Source organism: Vipera berus, assembly GCF_964194415.1.
Source record: "Vipera berus genome assembly, chromosome: 4".
Taxonomy (NCBI): domain Eukaryota; kingdom Metazoa; phylum Chordata; class Lepidosauria; order Squamata; family Viperidae; genus Vipera; species Vipera berus.
In genome coordinates this window covers 67,513,380-67,537,100 of record NC_138206.1, presented here as the reverse complement: position 1 = coordinate 67,537,100, position 23,721 = coordinate 67,513,380, and positions in this window count along the sequence as shown.

Here is a 23,721-nt window from a genome sequence, read left to right as displayed (position 1 = left end):
TTTCCTACTCTTTTATTAACTTTGAAGGCTACTCCATTTCTTCTAAGGGATTCTTGCCCACAGTAGTATACCTGATGGTCATCTGAATTAAATTCACCCATTCCTGTCCATTTTAGTTCGCTGATTCCTAAGATGTTGATGTTCAATCTTGTCATCTCTTGTTTGACCACGTCCAGCTTTCCTTGATTTATGGATCTTACATTCCAGGTTCCTATGGAGAAAAAATCTTTACAGCATCGGACTTTCCTTTCACCACCAGCTACATCCATAACTGAGCGTCCTTTCAGCTTTGGCCCAGTCGCTTCATTCTGTCTGGATCTACTAGTACTAGCCCTCTGCTCTTCCCCAGTAGCATATTGGACACCTTCTGACCTGAGAGGCTCATCTTCCAGAGTCATATCGTTTTGCCTTTTGGTACTGTCCATAGGATTTTCATGGCAAAGATACTGGAGTGGATTGCCATTTCCTTCTCCAGTGGATCAAATTTTGTCAGAACTCTATGCTATGACCTGTCCGTCTTGGGTGGTCCTGCATGGCATAGCTCATAGCTTCATTGAATTACGCAAGCCCCTTCGCCACAACAAGGCAGTAATCCATGAAGGGGATACACTTGTAGTCTTTTGATATTTTCCCAATTTCTTAAACATAGCATAAAGATTTGTTTTAAAGTTTTGTTCCTGTTGAATATGTTTTCGGCGTATGAAGAACCAGCATCTTAAAGATAAATAATGTAAACTTTGCACATCTGAAATTTTGAGATAATATAATGGGCATTTTCACAAAACAGCAACCAGGTAAAGGCTTGTCTACTCACTAAATGGCTGTGGTGATTAGTATGGGGACAAACATCTATTTACCAGAAGACAATCTTGTGAAATTGCTCCACCAGGTGCTATAGCTTCCCAAAATTCCATCTAACATTTATACTTACCAGTATCTTTTTTCTGTGGTATTTCAAACCAAAGCACTATGTTGCTGTTTGCAATACCATAGGAGCTCTTTGCCTGAAGCCATATCCTCCCTCTCACACACACACACACACACACGCTTGCCAGTAATAAGTCAGGGTTAGGATAGATTGCAATCCCATGATCTGATAGTTTGGGGAAATGCTGCACAGCTCATAGCCCTCCCAAATATCACAACAAGCCACAACTATGGCTGATGGTGGATAAAAAAAATGAGGAGTTAGAAAGAAGGAACACAAGTTAAGAAGGTCATGATAGCCAAGAAACAGGAGAAGAGGAAATGTTTAAATGAGAAATGGAGTATAGGAAAGAGGATGACAGCAGCTGGATTTTTGAGCAAGGATGTTATATATTTTATTGTCCATCAGCTACCAAATGTGCTCTGCAAAATATTCCGCTCAACATCTACAAGCTTTCCAAAGGGAAAGGGATCTCTTTGATTTGCCATAAAAAGAAATGTACAACAGATATGTTTTTAGACACAATTCTTAGAAGGTATGACTGACTGATCGATGGGGAGTTCTAGATTTGTACATAAATATGTCCATCTATACAGCATACAATTACACAAATCAGGTGGCCCATCTGTATGGGTCACCAAATCAAGGAGGATGCCAAATTTTAAGAACCAATTTTTTAAAAAAAAAACCATTTTTGTGGGTTGTTGATAGAATTGTTCATCTAAAGTACTGACTGCAGCAAAATCTAGAACATCATTGTACCAAGTTGATTTGAAAATAGTCAAAGTAGCCTAGATCAAATAAATTTAGGTTTGAAAGACATAATGGTTAGCTATTGGGAAAAGAGCCCTTTCTCTAAATTTTTACCTTTTCAGGTACTGCTTCCATCATATCAAATTATCCAGATGTGTTGACACTAACAGTCCGAAATACTATAAAGCACATCATGTCACAATAGTCAGAGACTATTGCAATCAATAATCTATCAGCAAATATTTGGGGAAGACTATTATAAAATATATCTTCTCCACTGGTATAAACATAGACATTTGCTTCCTTTGATACCAAATCTTCCACTTCATTAGTGACAAAAACATGAAATAGAATATAACAGGAGAGTTCAACTTTATTAATCAACAATTATGACCCTCTTCTGTCAGTGAAATGCAGAATTTATGTTGCAGGTCTACACTGCAGTCCGTCTCCTCATCAGGTCTTGAAAAAATTGCAAGCAAAAATGAAAATATGCATTTTTCCAAAACTGAATCAGAAAGGGGAAATTAGGCAAAAGGAAAGAGCAAGAGAATGGGTAGGGGAGTGTTTCTTTCTATTCTCTTTTTTTGAAGTGAGAAAAATAGTAGTAAAATTGTCTCCCTAGAGCAAAGAGAAAGGCAAATTGATTTCTTTTGGCATCTTCACTTATGCCAAATGGCTGGTATTAGCCAGTCTCTTCTGTTACCACTTTCAGCTATTACTTAAAAGATTTTAGTGCAAGTACTATAGTATGGCATGGCATTGAAGGCTATAATTTGTCATTTTAATGGAATAAAAAAGCTATTTGAAGGAAAAATGAAAGTGCTGCATGGAAGTAATTTATAACCTGGCAACTTTGTAATTTGACTATCACAACACAGTTTACAGAGCTGAACTTCACACTTTATACAAGAATGGGAACTTATTTAATGCAAAAAAAAATCTGCTGGCATATTACTTTACTACTTTCATAGAAATAAGAAAGATGCCATTTAAAATTTCCTTACCTAGATACTATTACCCATAGTGACTAGCAGTACTTCTCCAAAATCTTGAGCAGAGATATTTCTATCCTTGCTACCCTGAAACTATAAAATTGTACAGAATTAAACATAGATCTTCTATATTCCAAACAGTACCCAACCTTTCAGCCATGATCCAAGTTTTGTAAGTAGAATAGTTTGGAACTTTTTTATTGATAGAGCTAGTTAAAAAAAGCAGACTTCCAAAATTTCTTGAGGACTTATGTTTTTATAAATCCGTAGCTCTCATGTGCTCAGCTCTAGATTGTCCCCATCACTTATGGGAACCTAAGAGTAACAAGATGTAACTGAAGCCTGGACTATTATACAAAGTCTTTATAGTAGCTCTAGGCATCCACTGGGAGCAAGAGGTGAGTGAATGATAACAGATTTCAGTCTTTCCTTCAGTTCAAAGAACAATTGCTTTTTAAGGATCATCATCATCACATACCCACGAACAGGCATAAAAGTCTTAAATGCTTATATACAAATGCTCAAAATTTAGGGAACAAACAGGGCAAATTATAAGCAATAGTACACGAGGAGGGGTATGACATAGTTGGCATTACAGAAACCTGGTGGGATGAAACCCATGAATGGAATGGCTGGATACAAATTGTTCAAGAGATACAGGTTTACAAAAAGAGGAGAGGGAGTTGCAGTATATGTAAGAGAACACTACACATCTACAAAAATGCACATGATCAAAGATAGTTGTATATTACAGGCCACCCAACCAATCAGAAAAAATAGATGAACTCTTTGCCAACCAGTTAACAAATGCATGTAGGAAGCATACCACAGTAGTAATGGGAAACTTCAACTATCCAGATATCAACTGGAAGACAAACTCTGTAGTGAGCGGGAGATCAGACAGATTCCTAACCAACCTAGCCAACAACTTTGACACCCAAAAGGTGGAGAAGGGAACTAGACATAAAGCTATACTGGACTTAATCCTTACAAGCAGAGAAGAAGTGATAGAGGGAATTGAAATTGCCAGAACCTTGGGTGAAAGTGACTACATCATACTGGAATTTAATATAATGCAAACACTAGCAACAGAAAACAATCTAACCAATGTCCTAAGCTTCAAAAGAGCAGAATTTAATGTACTCAGAGAGAACCTAGGAAAAAATCCCATGGATGAAAATCCTAAAGGCGAAAACAACCCAGGAAGCATGGGAAACCCTGAAAAATGCAAATACAAAAGCCCATACCAGCACAATACCACTGAGAAAGAAAAACAAGAAATTCAAGAAGAAACCAGCATGGTTCCACAAAGATTTCTCAGACAAACTGAAAGACAAAAAGGACAAATACAAAAATGGAAAAAGGGACACATAGCTAAGGCTGATTATCAGCAGACAGCCAGAACATGGAAAGTTGAAGTCAGGAAAGCAAAGGCTCAGAATGAAAGTTGAAGTCAGGAAAGCAAAGGCTCAGAATGAACAAAGACTTTCAACAGAAATCAAGGATAATAAAAAAAATATTCCAACATATTAACAACAAGAAAAAAAGTCAAGGAAACTGTAGGCCCACTAAAGAGAGAAGATGGCAAGGAAATAACAGGCAACAGGGTGAAAGCAGAGTTGCTTAAATAGCAACTTGGTGGAGCCTTGGTGGAGCAGTGAGCTAATGCCTCCTTATGTAACATCAGCTGCCTGCAATTAGTGCAGGTTCGCATCCCACCAGGCTCAAGGTTGACTCAGCCTTCCATCCTTCCGAGGTAGGTAAAATGAGGACCCAGATTGTTGGGGGCAATTAAGCTGACTTTATAATAATGCCACTTGGGGGGGGGGCGAAAGCCCTAATAAGCAGGCATATACATAGAATGAAGGCTATTGCTAAGCACCTTTGATTTGTGCTTAGATTGAGTCCTGAGTCTTCGGAGAAGGGCGGGATATAAATAGAATTTAAAAAATATCAAAAAAAACCACTGCAAAAGACAAACTAGAAACAAAAATTAAAATAAGCAAGAAAATGGTAAGAGAACACCTATCCAACACTGGCAAGTATAAATCACTGGGACTCAACAGATTACATCCCAGAGTTCTGAAGGAGCTGGCAGATGTTATCTCAGAACCATTGCATCACATCTTTCATAAATCCTGGAGCACCAGGGAAGTACCTGAGGATTGGAAAAGGGCTGATGTGGTCCCCATCTTTAAGAAAGGGGAAAAAAAACGCCCTCAGGAAACTACAGACCAATCAGTTTAACATCAATATTTCAGAAGATGCTAGAAAAGATAATTTAAAAACAGATCTGCAAACAACTAGAAACAAACAAGTTGTAACTAGTAGCCAGCATGGGTTTGTTAAAAACAGATCATGTCAAACCAATATTATCTCATTCTTCGATCAAGTGACTAAACTAGTAGAACAGCAAAACGCTATGGACATAGTATACTTAGATTTCAGTAAGGCTTTTGAGAAAGTAGACTACAACCTACTCCTTGGTAAGCTAGAAAAAAGCGGAATAGACAACATCACCACTAGATGGATCTGTAGCTGACTGGCAAACCATATTCAACAAGTAGTCCTCAACAGCACTACATCCACATGGAGAGAAGTAAGCAGTGGGGTACCACAAAGTTCCGTCTTAGGCCCAGGACTCTTCAATATCTTCATAAATGACTTAGATGAGAGAATTGAAGGGGAACTCATCAAATTTGCAGATGACACTAAAGTGGCAGGAATAGCCAACACTACAGAAGACAAACTCAGGAGCCAAAAAATGATCTTGACAAATGAGTTTCAATGTGGAGAAAAGCAAAGTTTTACTTCTAGCCAGGAAAAAAATCAAAGATCTAAGTACAGATTGGGTGAGACCTGGTACAAAAATAGAGAGGGACCTTGGAGTCCTAGTGGACGATCACTTGATTATGAGCCAGCAGTATGCAGCAGCAACCAAAAAAAGCTAATGCAATCCTGGGTTGTATAAACAGAGGGATAGAATCAAAATCACGCAAAGTATTAGTACCGCTTTATAAAACCCTAGTAAGACCACACCTAGAATACTGCAACCAGTTTTGGTCACCATATCACAAAAAAGATGTTGAGAGTTTGGAAATATTCAGAGAAGAGCAACTAAGATGATCAAAGGCCTGGAGACTTAAACATACGAAGAACTGCTGCAGGACTTGGGTTTGGCTAGTCTAAAGAAACAAAGAAATAGGGGAGACATGATAGCAGTATTCCAGTATCTGAAGGGCTGCCACAAGGAAGAGGGGGTCACGTTATTCACCAGAGCACGATAGGGCAGGACGAGAAAAAATGGTTGGAAACTGATCAAATTAATTTAATTTATTAAATTAATAAGTAATAAATAATAATAAACCTGGAATTAAGGAGAAACTTCCTGACAGTGAGGACAATTAACCAGTGGAACAGCTTGTCTCCAGAAATTGTGGGCAGTCCATCACTGGATATTTTTAAGAAGAGGCTAGATAGTCAGTTGTCTGAGATGATATAGGTTCTCCTGCTTGGGGTGGGGCTGGACTAGAAGACCTCCAGATTCCCTTCCAGCTCTATTCTATCTGCTTGAATAAATATTAGAAGAAATCATCCTAATAAATTTGTTCTTTTGAAAATTTGAATAATAAAGTAATTAGATTGAAGCCATATTAGCATCTTTCAAGTTGTCTAAATTATTTTTTTACTTAAAAATATAGAGGATGAATCCATTATTGTTATTTACATGAATCTAGACAGATTATATATGAGATAAAAGAAAGGTTACTGGATCTACATTGGGGGACTGACACATTGCCATTCCCCTAGGTTACATCTCTGCATTCTTAAAATTCTCCACTTCCAAAGTAGAGATGATTGAAGTAACATAAGGTCCATCAAAACAAATCTTCAAAATTCTGGAGCAGTTTGCTAAGTGATAGGAACCACTGTATGTTCATGTCAGCTTACAAATTGATTTCTATAGTAGAAAAGAGAAAGGTTATTGGCTCCTTGCCATCAGAGAACAGGAGTTTTTCTTAATAAGCTAAAACTCTGCTTACTATGGATGGGGGGAAAAACAGGAGATGGAATTTAGTTCCCCACTCCATCTCTCAGGCAATTAAATTGGGATTTTACTGCTATTATGTTTTTAAAGAGTCTTGACTGCAAAGCTCTCTGGACTGGAGCAGAGAAGATCAATTTATATACATGGTTCATAATCCAGTATACTTTCACATGTATACAGAATCCATAAATGTTTGGCAGACTCAGGAAATTGCCTTCTATTTGCCACCACACTTCATTTTATCATAAATTTTAACTCTGAAAGTATTCAAGAAAAGGTTGGTTGTTTTCAAGATCACTTGAGACTTTAGGTTTTTACATGCAGGTCATCTATTTTCAAATTGGCAAATGTAGAATTGTAGAATTCCCTAGCTTGGTGCCCTCCAAACACATTGGTCTACATAAATTCTAATGAAGTCCAGTATTTGGGGACCTGGTCTATTAGGGTCATTCCCTTCATTTGCACATTAAATTAACATATTTGGCTGTTCCATTTAAAATATTAATAATATTTAAAAATGGTGAATTGAACTTCCAAACATGTATTTATAGCATTTAATAAAGTTGTAAAGATACATCTTTTTGGCCAGGCTTTCTGTTTTTTATTTATTTTAATGTTAATGTTAGTATTAATGTTATTTTTATAATTGGATTTTGATTTTGTTTGTGTTTGAATAGATTGTAGCATATAAATCATAAAATGGATATAGATTTATATCACTTACAAATTTATAGCCATATGTTTCAACTACGGCAGTTTTAGTTGAGGTATCAAGCTAAATAGTATCCTTTTCCAGTGGACCTAATGCAAATTGTTAATAATCAATTTGGGATTTATGATACTATGAGAAAGAAATCAGACAATAAAGAATTTGGCTCTGCTAACTTATGAGCTTAACGTCCTCATAATTCAGCAAACAAAAGAGGTTCCATTAACCAAGTCCCTGATATTTCATAGGAGTAATGAGAGTAATAATGGGAGACTTCAACTACCCAGATATCAACTGGGAGACAAACCCTGCAGCATATGGGAGATCAAACAGATTCCTAACCAACTTAGCTGACAACTTTGTCATCCAAAAGGTAGAGGAGAGAACTAGAGGAAAAGCTATACTAGACCTAATTCTTACTAATAGAGAAGAAGTGATAGAGGGAGTTGATATTGCCAGAACTTTGGGCGAGAGTGACCATGTGATGTTGGAATTCAATATAATGTAAACACAAGCAATAGAATATAACACAGCCAGTCTTAAACTTTAAAAGAACTGATTTTAACAAACTCAGAGTCTAAGCAAAATTTCATGGATAAAAATCCTAAAGGGGAAAACAACTCAAGAAGCATGGGAAACACTGAAAAATATGGTCATAAAAACCCAGTCTAGCATAATACCACTGAAAAAGAAAAACAAGAAATCCAAGAAGAAACCAGCATGGTTGCACAAAGATCTCTCTGATAAAGTGAAAGATAAAACGGACAAGTACAAAAAATGGAAAGAAAGAGACATAACTAAGGCAGAATATCAGCAGATAGCCCAAATCTGCAAAGATCAAGTCTGGAAAGCTAAGGCTCAGAATGAACAAAGACTTGCAACAAAAGTCGAAAATAATAATAAAAAAATCTTTTCAACATATAAGTAACAAGAAAAAAGTCAAGGAAACAGTAGGTCCACTTGAGAGAGAATATAGCAAGGAAATAACAGGCAGTAGAGAGAGAGAGCAGAGCTGCTTAACTAATTCTTTGCATCCATCTTCACACAAAAAGAAACTGTAGCCCACCCTACCAAAAAAAATAACTCTAAAAGACAGACTAGAAATAAAAATTAAAATAAGCAAGAAAATGATTAGAGAATACCTATCTGATCTTGATGAATATAAATCACAGGAACTGATGTTTTATATCCCAGAGTTGTGAAGGAGCTGGCAGATGTTATCTCACAACCATTGTATCATATCTTCAAAAAATCCTGGAATACCAGGGAATTACCTGAGGATTGGAAAAGAGCTGATGTGGTTCCCATCTTCAAAAAAGGGGAAAAAACAGACCCAGGAAACTACAGACCAATCTGTCTATCATCAATATCCGAGAAGATACAGGAAAAGATAATAAAAAAACAGATCTGCGAACATCTAGAAAAAAATTAAAAATTAAGTTATAACTAAAAGCCAGCACGGAGTTGTTAAAAATAGATCATGCCAAACCAATCTTATTTCTTTCTTTGACAAAGTGACTAAATGAGTAGACCAGCGAAATGCTGTGGACATAGTATACTTCAACAAGGCATTGGACAAAGTAGACCACAACCTACTTCTTTGTAAGCTAGAAAAATGTGGGATAGACAGCATCACCACCAAATGGATTTGTAACTGGCTGACAAACCATACTCAACGAGTTGTCTACATCTACATGGAGGGAAGTAAGCAGTAGGGTGCCACAGGGTTCTGTCTTAGACCCAGTACTCTTCAATATCTTGATAAATAACTTAGATGAGGGAATAGAAGGGGAACTCATCAAATTTGCAGATGAATTAATCTGGCAGGAATAGCCAACACCCCAGAAGACAAGCTCACTATCCAAAAAGATCTTGACGGACTTGAACAATGGGCCCTATCTAACAACATGAAATTTAATATGGAGAAAAGCAAGGTTTTACACCTAGGCAGGAAAAACAAAAGGTACAAGTACAGATTGGGTGAGACCTGGCTCAGTAACTGTGAGAGGGACCTTGGAGTCCTAGTGGATGATCACTTAAATAAGAGCCAGCAGTGTGCAGCAGCAGTCAAAAAAAGCTAATACAATCCTTGGTTGTATAAGAAGAAGCATAGAATCAAAAACACATGAAGTATTAGTACCGCTTTATAAAGCCTTAGTAAGACCACACCTGGAATACTGCATCCAGTTTTGGTCACCACATTACAAAAAAGATGTTGAAACCTGGAGACAAAAACATATGAAGAACACTTGCAGGATTTGGGTATGGCTAGTCTAGAGAAAATAAGAACTAGTGGGGACATGATAGCAGTATTCCAGTATTTGAGAAGCTGCCACAAGGAGGAGGGGGTCAATTTATTTTCCAAAGCACCAGAGGTCAGGACAAGAAACAATGGAGGGAAACTAATCAAGGAAAGAAGCAACCTGGACCTAAGCAGAATCTTCCTAACAGTGAGGACAATTAACCAGAGGAACTGCTTGCCATCAGAAGTTGTAGATGCTTTAACACTGGAGTTTTTAAGAAGAGACTGGACAGTCACTTGTCTGAAATGGCATAAGATCTCCTGCTGGAGCGGTGGGCTGGACTAGAAAACCTCCAATGTCCCTTCCAGCTCTATTCTGATTGAAATTGCAACTATACATTACCTCACTGAAAAATTTAACTAGACCTTCAGATCCATTTCATAATTTTACTGAAACCCCTTAATTAAATCAACAGCATCATTAGGAGTTTTCTATCCTGCATGTCCCATTTGTACAAAACCTGGCCATTGTGGAAGGAGAAAGTCAAAAAGTAGCCCAACAATGCCATTGGCTAACTGCTGAGAGGGGAAGGGCCCAATTCACCTCTGCTAATACCTAAGGAATTATGATACAAATGTGTATTGCTGCATAGATAAATATTAAAGTTATTGTAAAAAAAGATCTTCAAGTTTCCTTTTAACCATTACAATCTATAATTGTATTATCCTAGGTTTGGAATTCATGCAGTACGTATTTCTATCAAAACAAAATATATCTCAAAATCTATTTATTTTTGTATAGTGAGTACATCATTTTCTCAAGCCAGATTATGATCACGAAGTATTCATATTAAGATTCATTGGGTCTTGCTACCTGTCAATTGTTTGGTTCATCAGACAGCAAGACTCTGCCTTGGTGGCGCAGTGGGCTAATGCCTCCTTAAGTAACACCAGCTGCCTGCAATTAGTGCAGGTTCGAGTCCCACCAGGCTCAAGGTTGACTCAGCCTTCCATCCTTCCGAGGTAGGTAAAATGAGGACCCAGATTGTTGGGGGCAATAAGCTGACTTTGTAATAATGCCACTTGGGGGTGTGTGAAAGCCCTAATAAGCAGGCATATACATAGAATGAAGGCTACTGCTAAGTTTGTAAGCCGCCCTGAGTCTTCGGAGAAGGGCAGGATATAAATGGGATTAAAAAATGGGATTAAAAAATAGGACAGAACTTCATGAAAAAGCAGCTACTTGAATAGTTTTAAATTATTCTTAAAATCTACAGGCTGAAAGAGAGAGGATAGCAAGGGTGAGGTTAGTTCAGATTCTATTTAGATTTGAAAAGATCATGTTGCTTCAAGATTTCAAGAGGCTGAACAACAGTTTCCAATGTTACCTCATGCTGGAGTTTCTTTGTAAAGCATCAAGTGGTGAATATCACCTACTAACCTCTACCTGAGATAACACAGTAGCTGAGCAATTCTACCAGCAGATTCTGCTTTAATGAAAAGACATGAATAGTGGTTGCAGAACATATATCTTTAGGCTTAAGTAATATCAAATGTTTAAGGTCAGCCAGCCTATATGATTTATATTATAATTATCAGAAGAATAATTTAATTGTTTTAAGCATAAAATAATTTCAATTCTTTTTAATTCAAATATAATTTCTTAGAGGAGCTAAGAAATTGTAGCTCCCCTATTTGATAGCCTGCCATGTAAACTCATCATCCAAAGATAGTTCTGGATATCATTTTTAATGACTCCTGAAAGAACAGTTATCTCACCCCCATTTTTACATATCTGAGACCATGATTTAACATTTTAAAGAACAATTCAATTCACATGTTCATAGGAATAGTACATTTGCATTTAATAATTGTTTTGTGTGTGGCTCTGCTGTGATGGTCAGATAATTGGATTTTTGCAAATTATAATTTTTTTATGACTGAGAAGCTGTGAAAAGCTGGCAAAAGTGGTGTGGTAATACTGAAATGTACTTTACCCTGGTTTTGGCGATTCTTGGGAAGTATTCCCTCTTTCCTATCATTGTTACATTGGTGAGGACTGGCTCTGAAAATATTCTACTTTCTTTCAGGTATTTAAAAAATAGTTTTCTAAAGACAGGAGCATAAATTGCATTCAGATAAATAAAATAGCTTATTATATTTTGGAAATATAGAATTTGATAGAAATTATACTGAAATGTAGAGGAAAACATGGATGGCTGAAACACTTGTCAAAACCTCGTCTACGCCGAGAAACGCAAGCAAGCAGGAAAAACCACGACGTAGGACGGATGACTGCAAGGGTACCTTTACTAACAGATCTCCAAGCAATAACAAAGTCAGCGTTGGGAACCACTCGTCCCAATGCTTCTTTTAAACGTAGCCAATAATTGAATAACAGCCCCACCCATCGCTCCACCCCTTCCCCACGCAGACCAGCATCCGCCTGAACTGCGTAAAACCCCACCCCCCTATCCCGTCGCCCCACGCCCTGAATCTTCCCCTGACGCCGAGGTCCATACAGTGTGAAGAAAGGTGTAAGTCCAGCATCCCCCTCTCCCGTACTCTAAAGTCCCTTTTGTGCTCCCCTCCACCAACTCAGTAACTGCGCCACACCCGCAGTTCCCTGGCAGGCTCCGTTGTCCGAGCGCAGCTGTAGAGCGCCCTGCCCCGCCGCCGGTATGCAAGCGGCTGAAACATCCGACTGTAGCGGGTGCGGCTCTACAGGTCTTATGCGGCTCGACAACACACTGGGACACAGGGGAGCACTTGGAGCAGACAGGAGGAGAGCCAGCCACGCCCACGGCCAACAGCTGCAAGGCGGCCGGCAGCCGTCCCGAGTGCGCACGCTGGAGCCGCGCCAGCTCGATCAGCTGTGCGGCGGTCGAAAACAACCGCAGGCGAACACGCCGGAGCCGCGCCAGCCCGCTCAGCTGTGCGGCGGCCGACAGCATCTGCGGGTGAACACGCCGGGGCCACGCCAGCCCGATCAGCTGTGCGGCGGCCCCCAGCGACCTCGGGCGAACACACTGGAGCCGCGCCAGCCCTATCGGCTGTGCGGTGGGCCCCAGCGACCTCGAGCGCACACACTGGAGCCGCGCCAGCCCGATCAGCTGTGCGGCGGCCGAAAGCGAGTGTCGGCAGCCGCATAAGACCTGTAGAGCCGCACCCGCTACAGTCGGATGTTTCAGCCGCTTGCATACCGGCGGCGGGGCAGGGCCCTCTACAGCTGCACTCGGACAACGGAGCCTGCCAGGGAACTGCGGGTGTGGCGCAGAATACTGAGTTGGTGGAGGGGAGCACAAAAGGGACTTTAGAGTACGGGAGAGGGGGATGCTGGACTTACACCTTTCTTCACGCTGTATGGACCTCGGCGTCAGGGGAAGATGCAGGGCGTGGGGCGACGGGATAGGGGGGTGGCGTTTTACGCAGTTCAGGCGGATGCTGGTCTGCGTGGGGAAGGGGTGGAGCAACGGGTGGGGCTGTTATTCAATTATTGACTACGTTTAAAAGAAGCGTTGGCACGAGTGGTTCCCAACACTGACTTTGTTATTGCTTGGAGATCTGTTAGTAAAGGTACCCTTGCAGTCATCCGTCCTACGTCGTGGTTTTTCCTGCTTGCTTGCGTTTCTCGGCGTAGACGAGGTTTTGACAGTAAGTCAGCGTTGACAACACTCTTGTTTAAATACTAAAATAGCAGGTACTAGCTATAATGACATCCCAGTTTTGTATTATGCAAGTGATTTCTTATATTTTATCTAGTGTTTAAGTAGGCATTCCAGCTCAGTGTCCTGCAGATATTTTAATGTGTTTTTCCTTGAAACAAGGCATTAAGACAAAAACTTTTTTTAAAACCCACTAAATTATAAAAAAAACAAATGAAGAGCATATGGGAATGCACACTTAATTTAACTTTTTCTTTATAGAAAAATATATATAACTTCCTATTTCAGCTGAGTAACTCTAGGCAACTCACAGTACAAAAATATAGTAAATATCATCAAAACTTTATGATATAAATGAGGCTTCTAAAAACTCTAAAACTGGTAATTTATTAGGAAAAACATTCTTACTATTGCTAATAAACTATGTCCAGATCAAACAAGCCCATCCTTGATTGTGAATCTTTCAGAGTTCTTGCTGTTCTCTTAATATTTCAACCTCAAGATACATTGAAACTGCTGTTTTTCCACGTGAGAGTTGATTTAGGACTGATAGTTACCTAACCGGATAATTTCCATATGCATTGTACTATTATTCCAATCATCCCCCCCACCTAAGTGAGGAATGAGATTCAGTGAGTTGAATATTTTGGATTAGAATTGGGAAATGCCAAATCCTCCTGCCCAAATAAAAATAGCATAGCTTGGCTTTGATTTGTGCAGAATGTGGTGTGGGCTGAGAATCGGAGTTATGTGCCATCAACAAAATAACTTCTGAGCAGGTTATTCCATAGGGCAGGGATGGCGAACCTATGGCACGCATGCCACAGGTGGCATGCAGAACCATCCCTGTGGGCACATGCACCATCACCCCGGAAGGAGGCGGGGCCAGGCTCCTCCCGTCCACCCCTCCACATGCGTCTGTGCTCTCTTTCTCTCTCTCTGCACTCTGAGTCAGAGCAGGGCTGGATGGTGGAGGCAGCTACCAGCGCGAGTCTAGGTAAGATTGCAGGGGCCCCCATGGCCGATCCTGGCAGTAGAGGTCTTTTCCAAGCCTCTGGAGCTCGGATTGGGCCGTTGAGAGAGAGGGGAAGGAAGGAAGGAAGGAAGGAAGGAAGGAAGGAAAGAAGGAAGGAAGGAAGGAAGGAAGGAAGGAAGGAAGGAAGGAAGGGAGGGAGGGAGGGAGGGAGGGAGGGAGGGAGGGAGGGAGATGGGAATGAGAAGGAGGGGGAGGGGGAGGCACATGACCTGGGGATACTGCAACAATCATAAGTGAAAAATGGTCATAAGCCACTTTATTCAGTGCCTTTATAACTTCATTGAGGGCTACTGTACTTTATCACTTTTTTTCCTTTTTTGGGAGGGGGTGGCCATCAAGTTTTTGACCCCTTGCTAGGCAACTGGAAAAGCCCTGACCTAGAGTACTCAGACTGCAGCTGCTTTCTTGCAGGTATACTCTGCAGGAGCTGTTGCAGATAAGGTTCTATAGATCCCCGTTCTCTTTTATATAGTAGGAAGAAGGCACAAATGAAACCAATAATATACTGCAGGGGTCTGGTTGTAAGAATTTGAAAATTTCCCACTGGAAGGCACAGGGGTAGGATTTCTAAATAGTATAGCAACACCCATTCATATTACTGAACTTAGTTTCCCATAGATTGATAAAGCATGAAAGTAATTTAGAAAAGCAGTAAGACAAAAAGGTATTTAGCTGTTTATAGATTCTATAGGAATGAGTCTGTCTCTCAGAAAATAGACTTTCTGGGACTATGAAACGATAATCATCGCATTTTGCAGGCACAATTTTTCATCATCTGGTAAAAAGCCCAGCTAATGGTCAGATAAACTATTTTAAGTCATTTATTGCTCCCTAGGCTTAAAAGCTGCTCAGCATTCGTGAAGTCCAGGGAAAATATGTAAGAATTACCAGTATTTCTGAGCAGCTTAGAAGTTACTGTAGCTACAGTACTAAGAAGTCATTTACTGAGGAACGTAACAATATTTAAAGAAGAAAGTAACATGAGGTTGGTCAGGTTGAAAGGTTTCAAATTTGGTGTTTAATCTATTATCTGTGTATGTATGTATGTGCATGACTCATAACATATTTAAGAACTCATTTGCTGGGCAAAGGTATGTAAGACTGTAACAACTTGAATATAAAGAAATAAATCTGAAATTGGAGAACTTGATACTTTGTAGTATATGGCACACCAACTCCCAGAATCCTCACTATGGCTTTGAAGATTATATTGTCATGATTTTGGGTTGTCCTTTTAAATCAGAAGAATGCTATTCTAAAGTTCAAATTCAAACGATAAGAACAAAACAGGATGGCAGATAAATAACTGAAATTAAACTGCCCTGGTCAATGTAACTGAAGAAGAGACTTTGTACATAAAACCTTCAATGATTCAGCTTTCATTAAGTAGTATATAAGGACAAAATACTTAAAATAAGCCGATAAAAGATACTTCAGCTCTGAATAAAAATCTTAAGAAGACTTACATACTGGAAGCTGCTGTGCGGAATACTTGATGTCAAAATGATGCTTTTCCTGAATTTTTTTTCAATTTTCCATTTGAAATTGCCCAACAGTCTTTTTTAAGAGGATAAACATTTTTAACACAGAGAAGAAGGGAAAGTGAAATTATGCAAATTGAAAGAAAAAACATTGTTCTGCGAAATTAAAAATGAAACATTTGAACTTCCAAATTTAGGACAGAGGCAAGCTCAAAGATGCTTTAATCCATATCTGTTTGGAGAGAACTACAGAGACAACTTTGGAAAAGCAAAGCAAAACGTGAGCTGATCCCAGACGGGAAGAAAGCAGTAGAAAGAAACTCAAACTGTCTTTGGTATATGAGGAAGAGAAGAGAAAATGCTTGCAAAATTATATTAGCACAGCCTATCTAATAAAGCAGAGTTCCAGTATTTCATGTTAAATCTGTTTCCTGACCTGTCCTTCTTGAAGGGCTGGCAAAGATGGATTTGAGAATATGGGCCAAGAATCTTGATTATCATTTTCAACTACATATATCAAATAATGAATAAAATAGATAATTGCACCCTAGCTATCTTTCAAGTCTGGTCTGGGAGTTATGGCAAAGAGATTTGGGAGCTATTCAGCCACACTAATTAGTCCACTGACACGTTTTCATAGTTTCCAACATGGGATTCTATTATATCCATATTTTTGCATCTTTATTGCAATTAATGCTTATTAACATTGGTAGTTGCATTTAATTCTCTTGTACAAATAGTCGTTGACTTGCAACAGTTTGTTTAGTGAACATTTAAAGTTACAACAGCACTGAAAACAGTGACTTATGACCATTTTTTCACACTTACAACCATTGCAGTGGTCATATGATCAAACTTCAAATGCTTGGCAATTGGCTCAGATGATAGTTGCAGTGTCCTAAGCAATTAATGCTTATTAACATTGGTAGTTGCATTTAATTCTCTTGTACAAATAGTCGTTGACTTGCAACAGTTTGTTTAGTGAACATTTAAAGTTACAACAGCACTGAAAACAGTGACTTATGACCATTTTTTCACACTTACAACCATTGCAGTGGTCATATGATCAAACTTCAAATGCTTGGCAATTGGCTCAGATGATAGTTGCAGTGTCCTGGGGTCATGTGATCATCTTTTGCAACCTTCCAACAAGCAATGAGAAAGCCGGATTCACTTAACAACTGCAGTGATTCACTTAACAACTGTGACAAGAAAGGTCGTAAAAATGGGGCAAAATTCATTTCATAAATGTCTTACATAACAGCAGAAATTTTGGGATCAGTTCCTGTCATAAGTCGAGGATTATATGCAACAGTTACAAAAAGATATAGCATTATCCAAATAAAAATCACTAAATATTCTTATTATACATAATGCATGATGATTTAATGCATGGGTGTCAAACTTGCTTCGTCACGTGACATGTCGTGACGTATCGTGACTTTTTTTGCATTGCCAGACCTGAGATGGGCACAGCCTCTGCATGAGGCAACCGACCTATGGGCCAGCAGTTTAACAGCACTGATTTAATAGGTCTGATTAGCTGACATTTGTATTATGGTCATCGTTTTTTCTAAGGTATGAAACCAAGAATTTGAAAATAAAATACTATTTAAGGAATTACTCATCAATCAGTTGAAGACTTGTAACTGTAACTGAAGAAAAGTAATGGAGGTATTTACAATATATTGCATTCTGATCTGACAAACTATGCCACTCTGGCTGACTGGGTATGTTATACTGAACTGTTCACAACACTTCTCTTGTCTTGGATGCTGAAATATTGAAAAGTAGTTCATTCAATTCTAGTAATACTTTACCATAATCCAGGAGAATATGGTCACATCTATATTTATGAAACATCAACAGTTTTTGTGCATAAAAACTAGTGATAAATGAGAGTAACAACATTCAACTGTACAAGTAACTACTTGGAATTGTTAATGAAGCTTCAATCAAAAGACTAACCCCAGGAAATTGCAGTTCCACACGGTGAAGTCATTTGAATAGCAATTTAAAAATAGAAGGTCTGCACTTAATTTTTTTAAAAAAAATTTTTACAACTGACAGAAATTTTACAACATAGATTGTTTGACACAACAAACACCAAAACATTAAAAAGTAGAACTAAGCTTTCTGGTTCTAGTCCCGAAAGAAAATATTTCAGAGCAATAGTCATCTAGTTAATCATAATTTGTCACCATAAAAAATTAGAAAAGTTTAATATATCATAAAACAACTAGAAACAATCAAATGAATAGTGATATCTAGAAATACATATTTTTACTGTTCAATTGGGGTGCAATGGCTCAGCAGTTAAAGACCCTGAGATTGCCAGTTGGAGAGCTGACAGCCTGGGTTCAAGACCTGAGGGCCACACAACAGGGTGAGCTCCTGTTATTTGCCCCAGTTCCTGCCCACTAGCAGTTCAAAAGCAGGCAAATGTAAGTAGATTAATAGGTACCACTTCGATGGAAAGGTAACACTGATCCATGAGCCTTTGGTGTATAGCCATGCTGGCCACATGACCACAGAAATTGTCTGGCTCCCTTGGCCAAGAAGCTGAGATGAGCACTGTGCCCTAAAGTCAGACATGACTGACAGCGAAAACCTTTAGCTTTTACTGTTGTTCAGCTTAGAGCATTTCTAACAATTCATAAATTAAATATAAATTGTTTTGATGATAATGGACACATCCATGCAACCTTTTTTGTCCTGCTCATTTCATAATTATTTATAAGTTATGAAGTATGTGAAAAAGCAGTCTCACAATATGTGTGTGTTATTGTCTCTATTTCTCTAACTCCACAATAATATCCATCTGGTTGAGGGAGGGTATTATTATATTTCTCCTTCAAACATGTGAGGAAAAATTGTTGAATGGATCCCCGAGAAAGTTCTTCAGTTCAATGTGTAAATAAGTTTCTGAAAGTGCCTTAAAGGAATGAAGTCCTTAAGCTACAAAGCCTAGTGATCATGCATAAGTCTTTGATAATATATGTAGGTAGTCCTCAGCTTACAACAATTCATTTAATAACCATTCAAAGTTACAGCATCACTGAAAAAAGTGACTTATGATTGTTTCTCACACTTACAACTGTTGCAGTAGCACCATGGTCATGCGATCAAAATTTGGATGCTTGGCAGCTGGTTCATATTTCATACGATTGCAGTGCCCTGGGATGATGGGGTCATCTTTTGTGACCTTCTGACCACAAAATCAATGGGGAAGCCAGATTCACTTAATAACTGTGTTACTATCGTAAAAGCTGTGGCAAGAAAGGTCATAAAATGGGCCAAAATTCACTTTACTGTCTCACTTAGCAACATAACTTTTGGGCTCAATTGTGGTCCCAGGTTGAGGACTACCTGTATAAAGTAATAGGTATTCAATTCTGCTTCCATGCTATCAAATCCCAGTGCCATCAAAAACCTACTTGAAAGTCACATTAGCGAAGGTCTTTCTTGAGCTCTTTCTCTCAGGACAAACATAATATTTTGTAAAATTAAAATAGGTAAAAAAGCAGCAGTAAGAATTAGTCTGAGCCAGAAACTGCTTATCAGAGCCCCTGACTACAAATAGATCTATCCCATTTTTCAGACACACTGAAGTATTCAAACTGCATCTAAACCTGAAATATGGCTCTCAATTCTAGAATGAATGACTTTCAGCATGCGGACATTTTTATAAACAGACACTTGAGAGCCATACAGCATCTGGCTGGTTAGTTTTGCTTTAAAGAAGAGCAGCTGGCACATATTTGCCTCCTCTATTATGTGGGGTGGGAAAATGATTCTTGCACTTTTCTATGCCTTACCTCCCACTGTTCTGATTTCTTCCTGTCAGGTTCCAAAGGACTGAAAGATGAGCTCAGGGCATTTAAAGGTCTTAACCTGCTATGTGTTGTTTTCGCTTATTTTGTATATAATTACAGTAAGTTCTTAGGACTGAGGATTTCTCTCAGGCCCACCTGTGCTGTGGAGAGATAGCTGTGCCATGGGTATATAAAAGTATCACCAGTTTAGCGGGGAGGAATTCCACTTTAATAAAATACAATACATCAGAACATAAGTTAACATTATGTTGCTGGGGGGGGGGGATAATTGGGCTAAGCAGACTCCAGAAAAAGGCCAAGCCATGCTGAACACACTACATTCACAGATCCAGCCCTTTCCTTTAATTTCATTCCCTTGATAAGCCCAGAAACAGGGGAGGGAGATGAAGTAAAAGTGGGAGGGAGCGGGAGAGCTAGAGAAGGATAGTGTCTGGGAGGAAAACCTAGGAGGAAAACTGACAGCAGGTGAACACCTGGATTGCATTCTTACAAATGCTTGTTGTAAATAGCTTTACTGTATACCATAGTTTCCGGCATATAAGACAACTTTTTAACCCATGAAAATTTTCTCAAAAGTCAGGGGTCGTCTTATATGCCGGGTGCTGAAACTTTAGGGACAGGGCTGGCTGGAAAACCTGGAGCGGATCTTCCATTTAGTCTGCGCAGGGAAAGCGGGACCAATTGGAGTAGAAGCTGCAGTCTGTGATTTTTTACAGGCTGGGGTCTGGGCGTCTTTCCTTCTAAAGTTGAAGAGCAGCTGTAGGCAGGTGGGGAATGCAAGAGCAACTTGAAAGGCAGGTGGGGAATGCCGTAGCCAGAGCAGCTGCTTAGCTCTAAGGACACATTTGACTCAGGAACTGGGTGGGCTGGCTGGAAAACCTGGAGCGGATCTCCCATTTGGTCTTTTTTTTAAATCCCATTTATATCCCGCCCTTCTCCGAAGACTCAGGGCGGCTTACAATTTAAAGCACAAATCAATGTGCTTAGCAATAGCCTTCATTCTATGTATATGTCTGCTTATTAGAGCTTTCACACACACCCCACAAGCAGCATTATTACAAAGTCAGCTTATTGCTCCCAACAATCTGAGTCCTCATTTTACCTACCTCGGAAGGATGGAAGGCTGACTCAACCTTGAGCCTGGTGGGATGAGAACCTGCACTAATTGCAGGCAGCTGGTGTTACTTAAGGCTCTGCGCAGGGAAAGCTTTAGAGTGAATTAGGAAAAGTGAAAAAGTGAATTAGGAAAATAGGAAACGGTTGCTGGAATTGGGTATGTGTAGTTTAACGAAGAGAAGGGTGAGGGGTGACATGATAGCAGTGATCCAATATCTCAGGGGCTGCCACAAAGAAGAGGGAGCCAAGCTATTCTCCAAAGCACCTGAAAGCAGGACAAGAAGCAATGGATGGAAACTAGTCAAGGAGAGAAGCAACCTAGAACTAAGGAGAAACTTCCTGACAGTTAGAACAATTAACCAGTGGAACAACCTGCCTCCAGAAGTGGTGAATGCTTCAACACTGGAAGTTTTTAAGAAGAGACTGGACAGCCATTTTTCTGAAATGGTATAGGGTTTCCTGCCTTAGCAGGGGGTTGGACTAGATGACCTCCAAGATGCCTTCCAACTAATTATTATTATTATTATTATTATTATTATTATTATTATTATTATTATTATTATTATTATTATTATTATTATTATTATTATTTAATCCACTTGCACTGTTTTATGTTTACATGTTTGATGACAAACAGCCTTATGTTTATAAGTGACAGTTTTCCTACTAAGTACCTGCATGTCATAAGCATTTGAATTAAAATTACCATATTAAAATCAAATCTGATGTTTTTTTAATTTTTATTTGGTGTGCGTTGGAAGAGGGGTAGTCTTATACGGCGAGTATAGCCCAAACCCTATAATTTAACAGGAAATGTAGGGGGTCGTCTTATACGCCCAGTTGTCTTATATGACGGAAAATACAGTATATTGAAAGAAGAAATGCTCCTACTATCTTATTTTCTGTGCTAGTTGCCATTCTTGCAAAACAAAATACACCTGCAGGTCAAAAAGGACCCCAGGACACTGTGACCCTGATAAACATGCAGATATCTGTCCTTTGTTGAGTACAGGTAGTCCTTGACTTACAACAGTTCATTTAGAGACTGAAGTTACAACGGGATGGAAAAATGCGACTTATGACCGTTTTTCACACTTATGACTATTCCAGCATCCCCAGGGTCACCTGATCAAAATTTGGATGCTTGGCAACTGACTCATATTTAAGATGGTTGCAGTGTCCTGGGGTCATGTGATCTTCTGACCAGCAAAGTCAATGGGGAAGCCAGATTAACTTAAAAAGGTAAAGGTAAAGTTTCCCCCGCACATGCGTGCTAGTCGTTTCCGACTCTAGGGGCCGGTGCTCATCTCCGTTTCAAAGCCGAAGAGCCAGCGCTTGTCCGAGGACATCTCCGTGGTCATGTGGCCGGCATGACTAGACGCCAAAGGCGCACGGAACGCTGTTACCTTCCCACCGTAGTGGTCCCTATTTTTCTACTTGCATTTTTACATGCTTTTGAACTGCTAGGTTGGCAGAAGCTGGGACGAGTAACAGGCGCTCACTCTGTTATGCGGCACTCGGGATTCGACCCGCCAAACTGCCGACCTTCCGATCGACAAGCTCAGCGTCCTAACCCACTGAGCCACCGCGTCCAGATTAACTTAGCAACCATATTAATAACTTAACAATTTCAGAGATTAATTTAACAACTGTGGCAAGAAAAGTCTTAAATGGGGTAAAACTCACTTAACAAATGTCTCATTTAACAACAGAAATGTTGAGCTCAGTTGTGGTCATAAGTCGAGGATTACCTGTAATCATCTTTACAGCAGTCTGAAGCCTGGAGTCTTCCTGGCTTCTCATATTACTTAAATGCTAAAGGAAGCCAATGCCTTGGTGGGGGGTTGGATGAGTAAATATACTGCATGCAGGCAGAGAGGCATGAAAATGATGAACATGTATATGGCAGAGAAAGCAAAAAAAAGAAAAAAGATAGCAACACCTCCAGGTCAACCCAAAAACACCAACCAGAAATGTTAATAAATACTGCCAAAGAGGCAAAAAGAGAGAGAAAACCAGAATTGGAAGACAGATTTTGGTGCAGTGTTAATAGTAAATCTAATCAATTAGTAATGAATAAAAAGTATGAGAAGTTTTTATTTATTACTAATTACTAGACACAAGCTTGAGCACCTTATCCTTTAATAACTCTAGGACAATCAGCACAGCTTGCCATTAGTGATTATATCTTGTTACAGTTCAATAATATGCAGTGCTTAGTTTCTCTTCCCCTTTATGTATTGTCCTTGTATTTATCAAGGGAGCCACATACTGAATACTGGTCTAAAGAGTGCTTGTTTTCATTTATAATACAACGGCAGCCTAATTTAATACATTTATCCTTAATCTGTCCTCAGACACGTTTTAAGAGGTCTTGCTGTGGGTGAAGGAAGAGTAATGTGTAATAAATAGTTCATTGGCTTTCACAAGCAATAGTTTTTTAAGACAGTCACAGAAAACTATGCAAGTTTATTCAAACTCGTATATAAGTATTGAGCACATCGAGACAAAGTAACTGAAGGATATCTAAAATTGATAGTGTTTGTAAAATAATGTGTGAAATGTTTCTATTTTAAAATAACAAGTATATGTATAATTAAAATTTTATTACATTAAGTTTTCAGTTATATTGCATTTTACTAATAATATGGACAAAAACACAGTTTCTGGAAAATATTCATAAATAAAATGGTTACTTGGAATATTTTCTTCAATTTAATTCTCATACAGAAGGCTAATCATAATACAGAAATGTACTTCATTAACATTATTTGGTGTCCCATTTGTGTTAATGAAGTAATGGTGAGTCTCAAACCTTAAGAAAAACTGTGATCACCTCCAGGGACTGTGATGCTCCAGGCTTGCTAGTTGCCAGCCTTGCCAGTTTTAAATAAATGAATTAAAACCAGAGA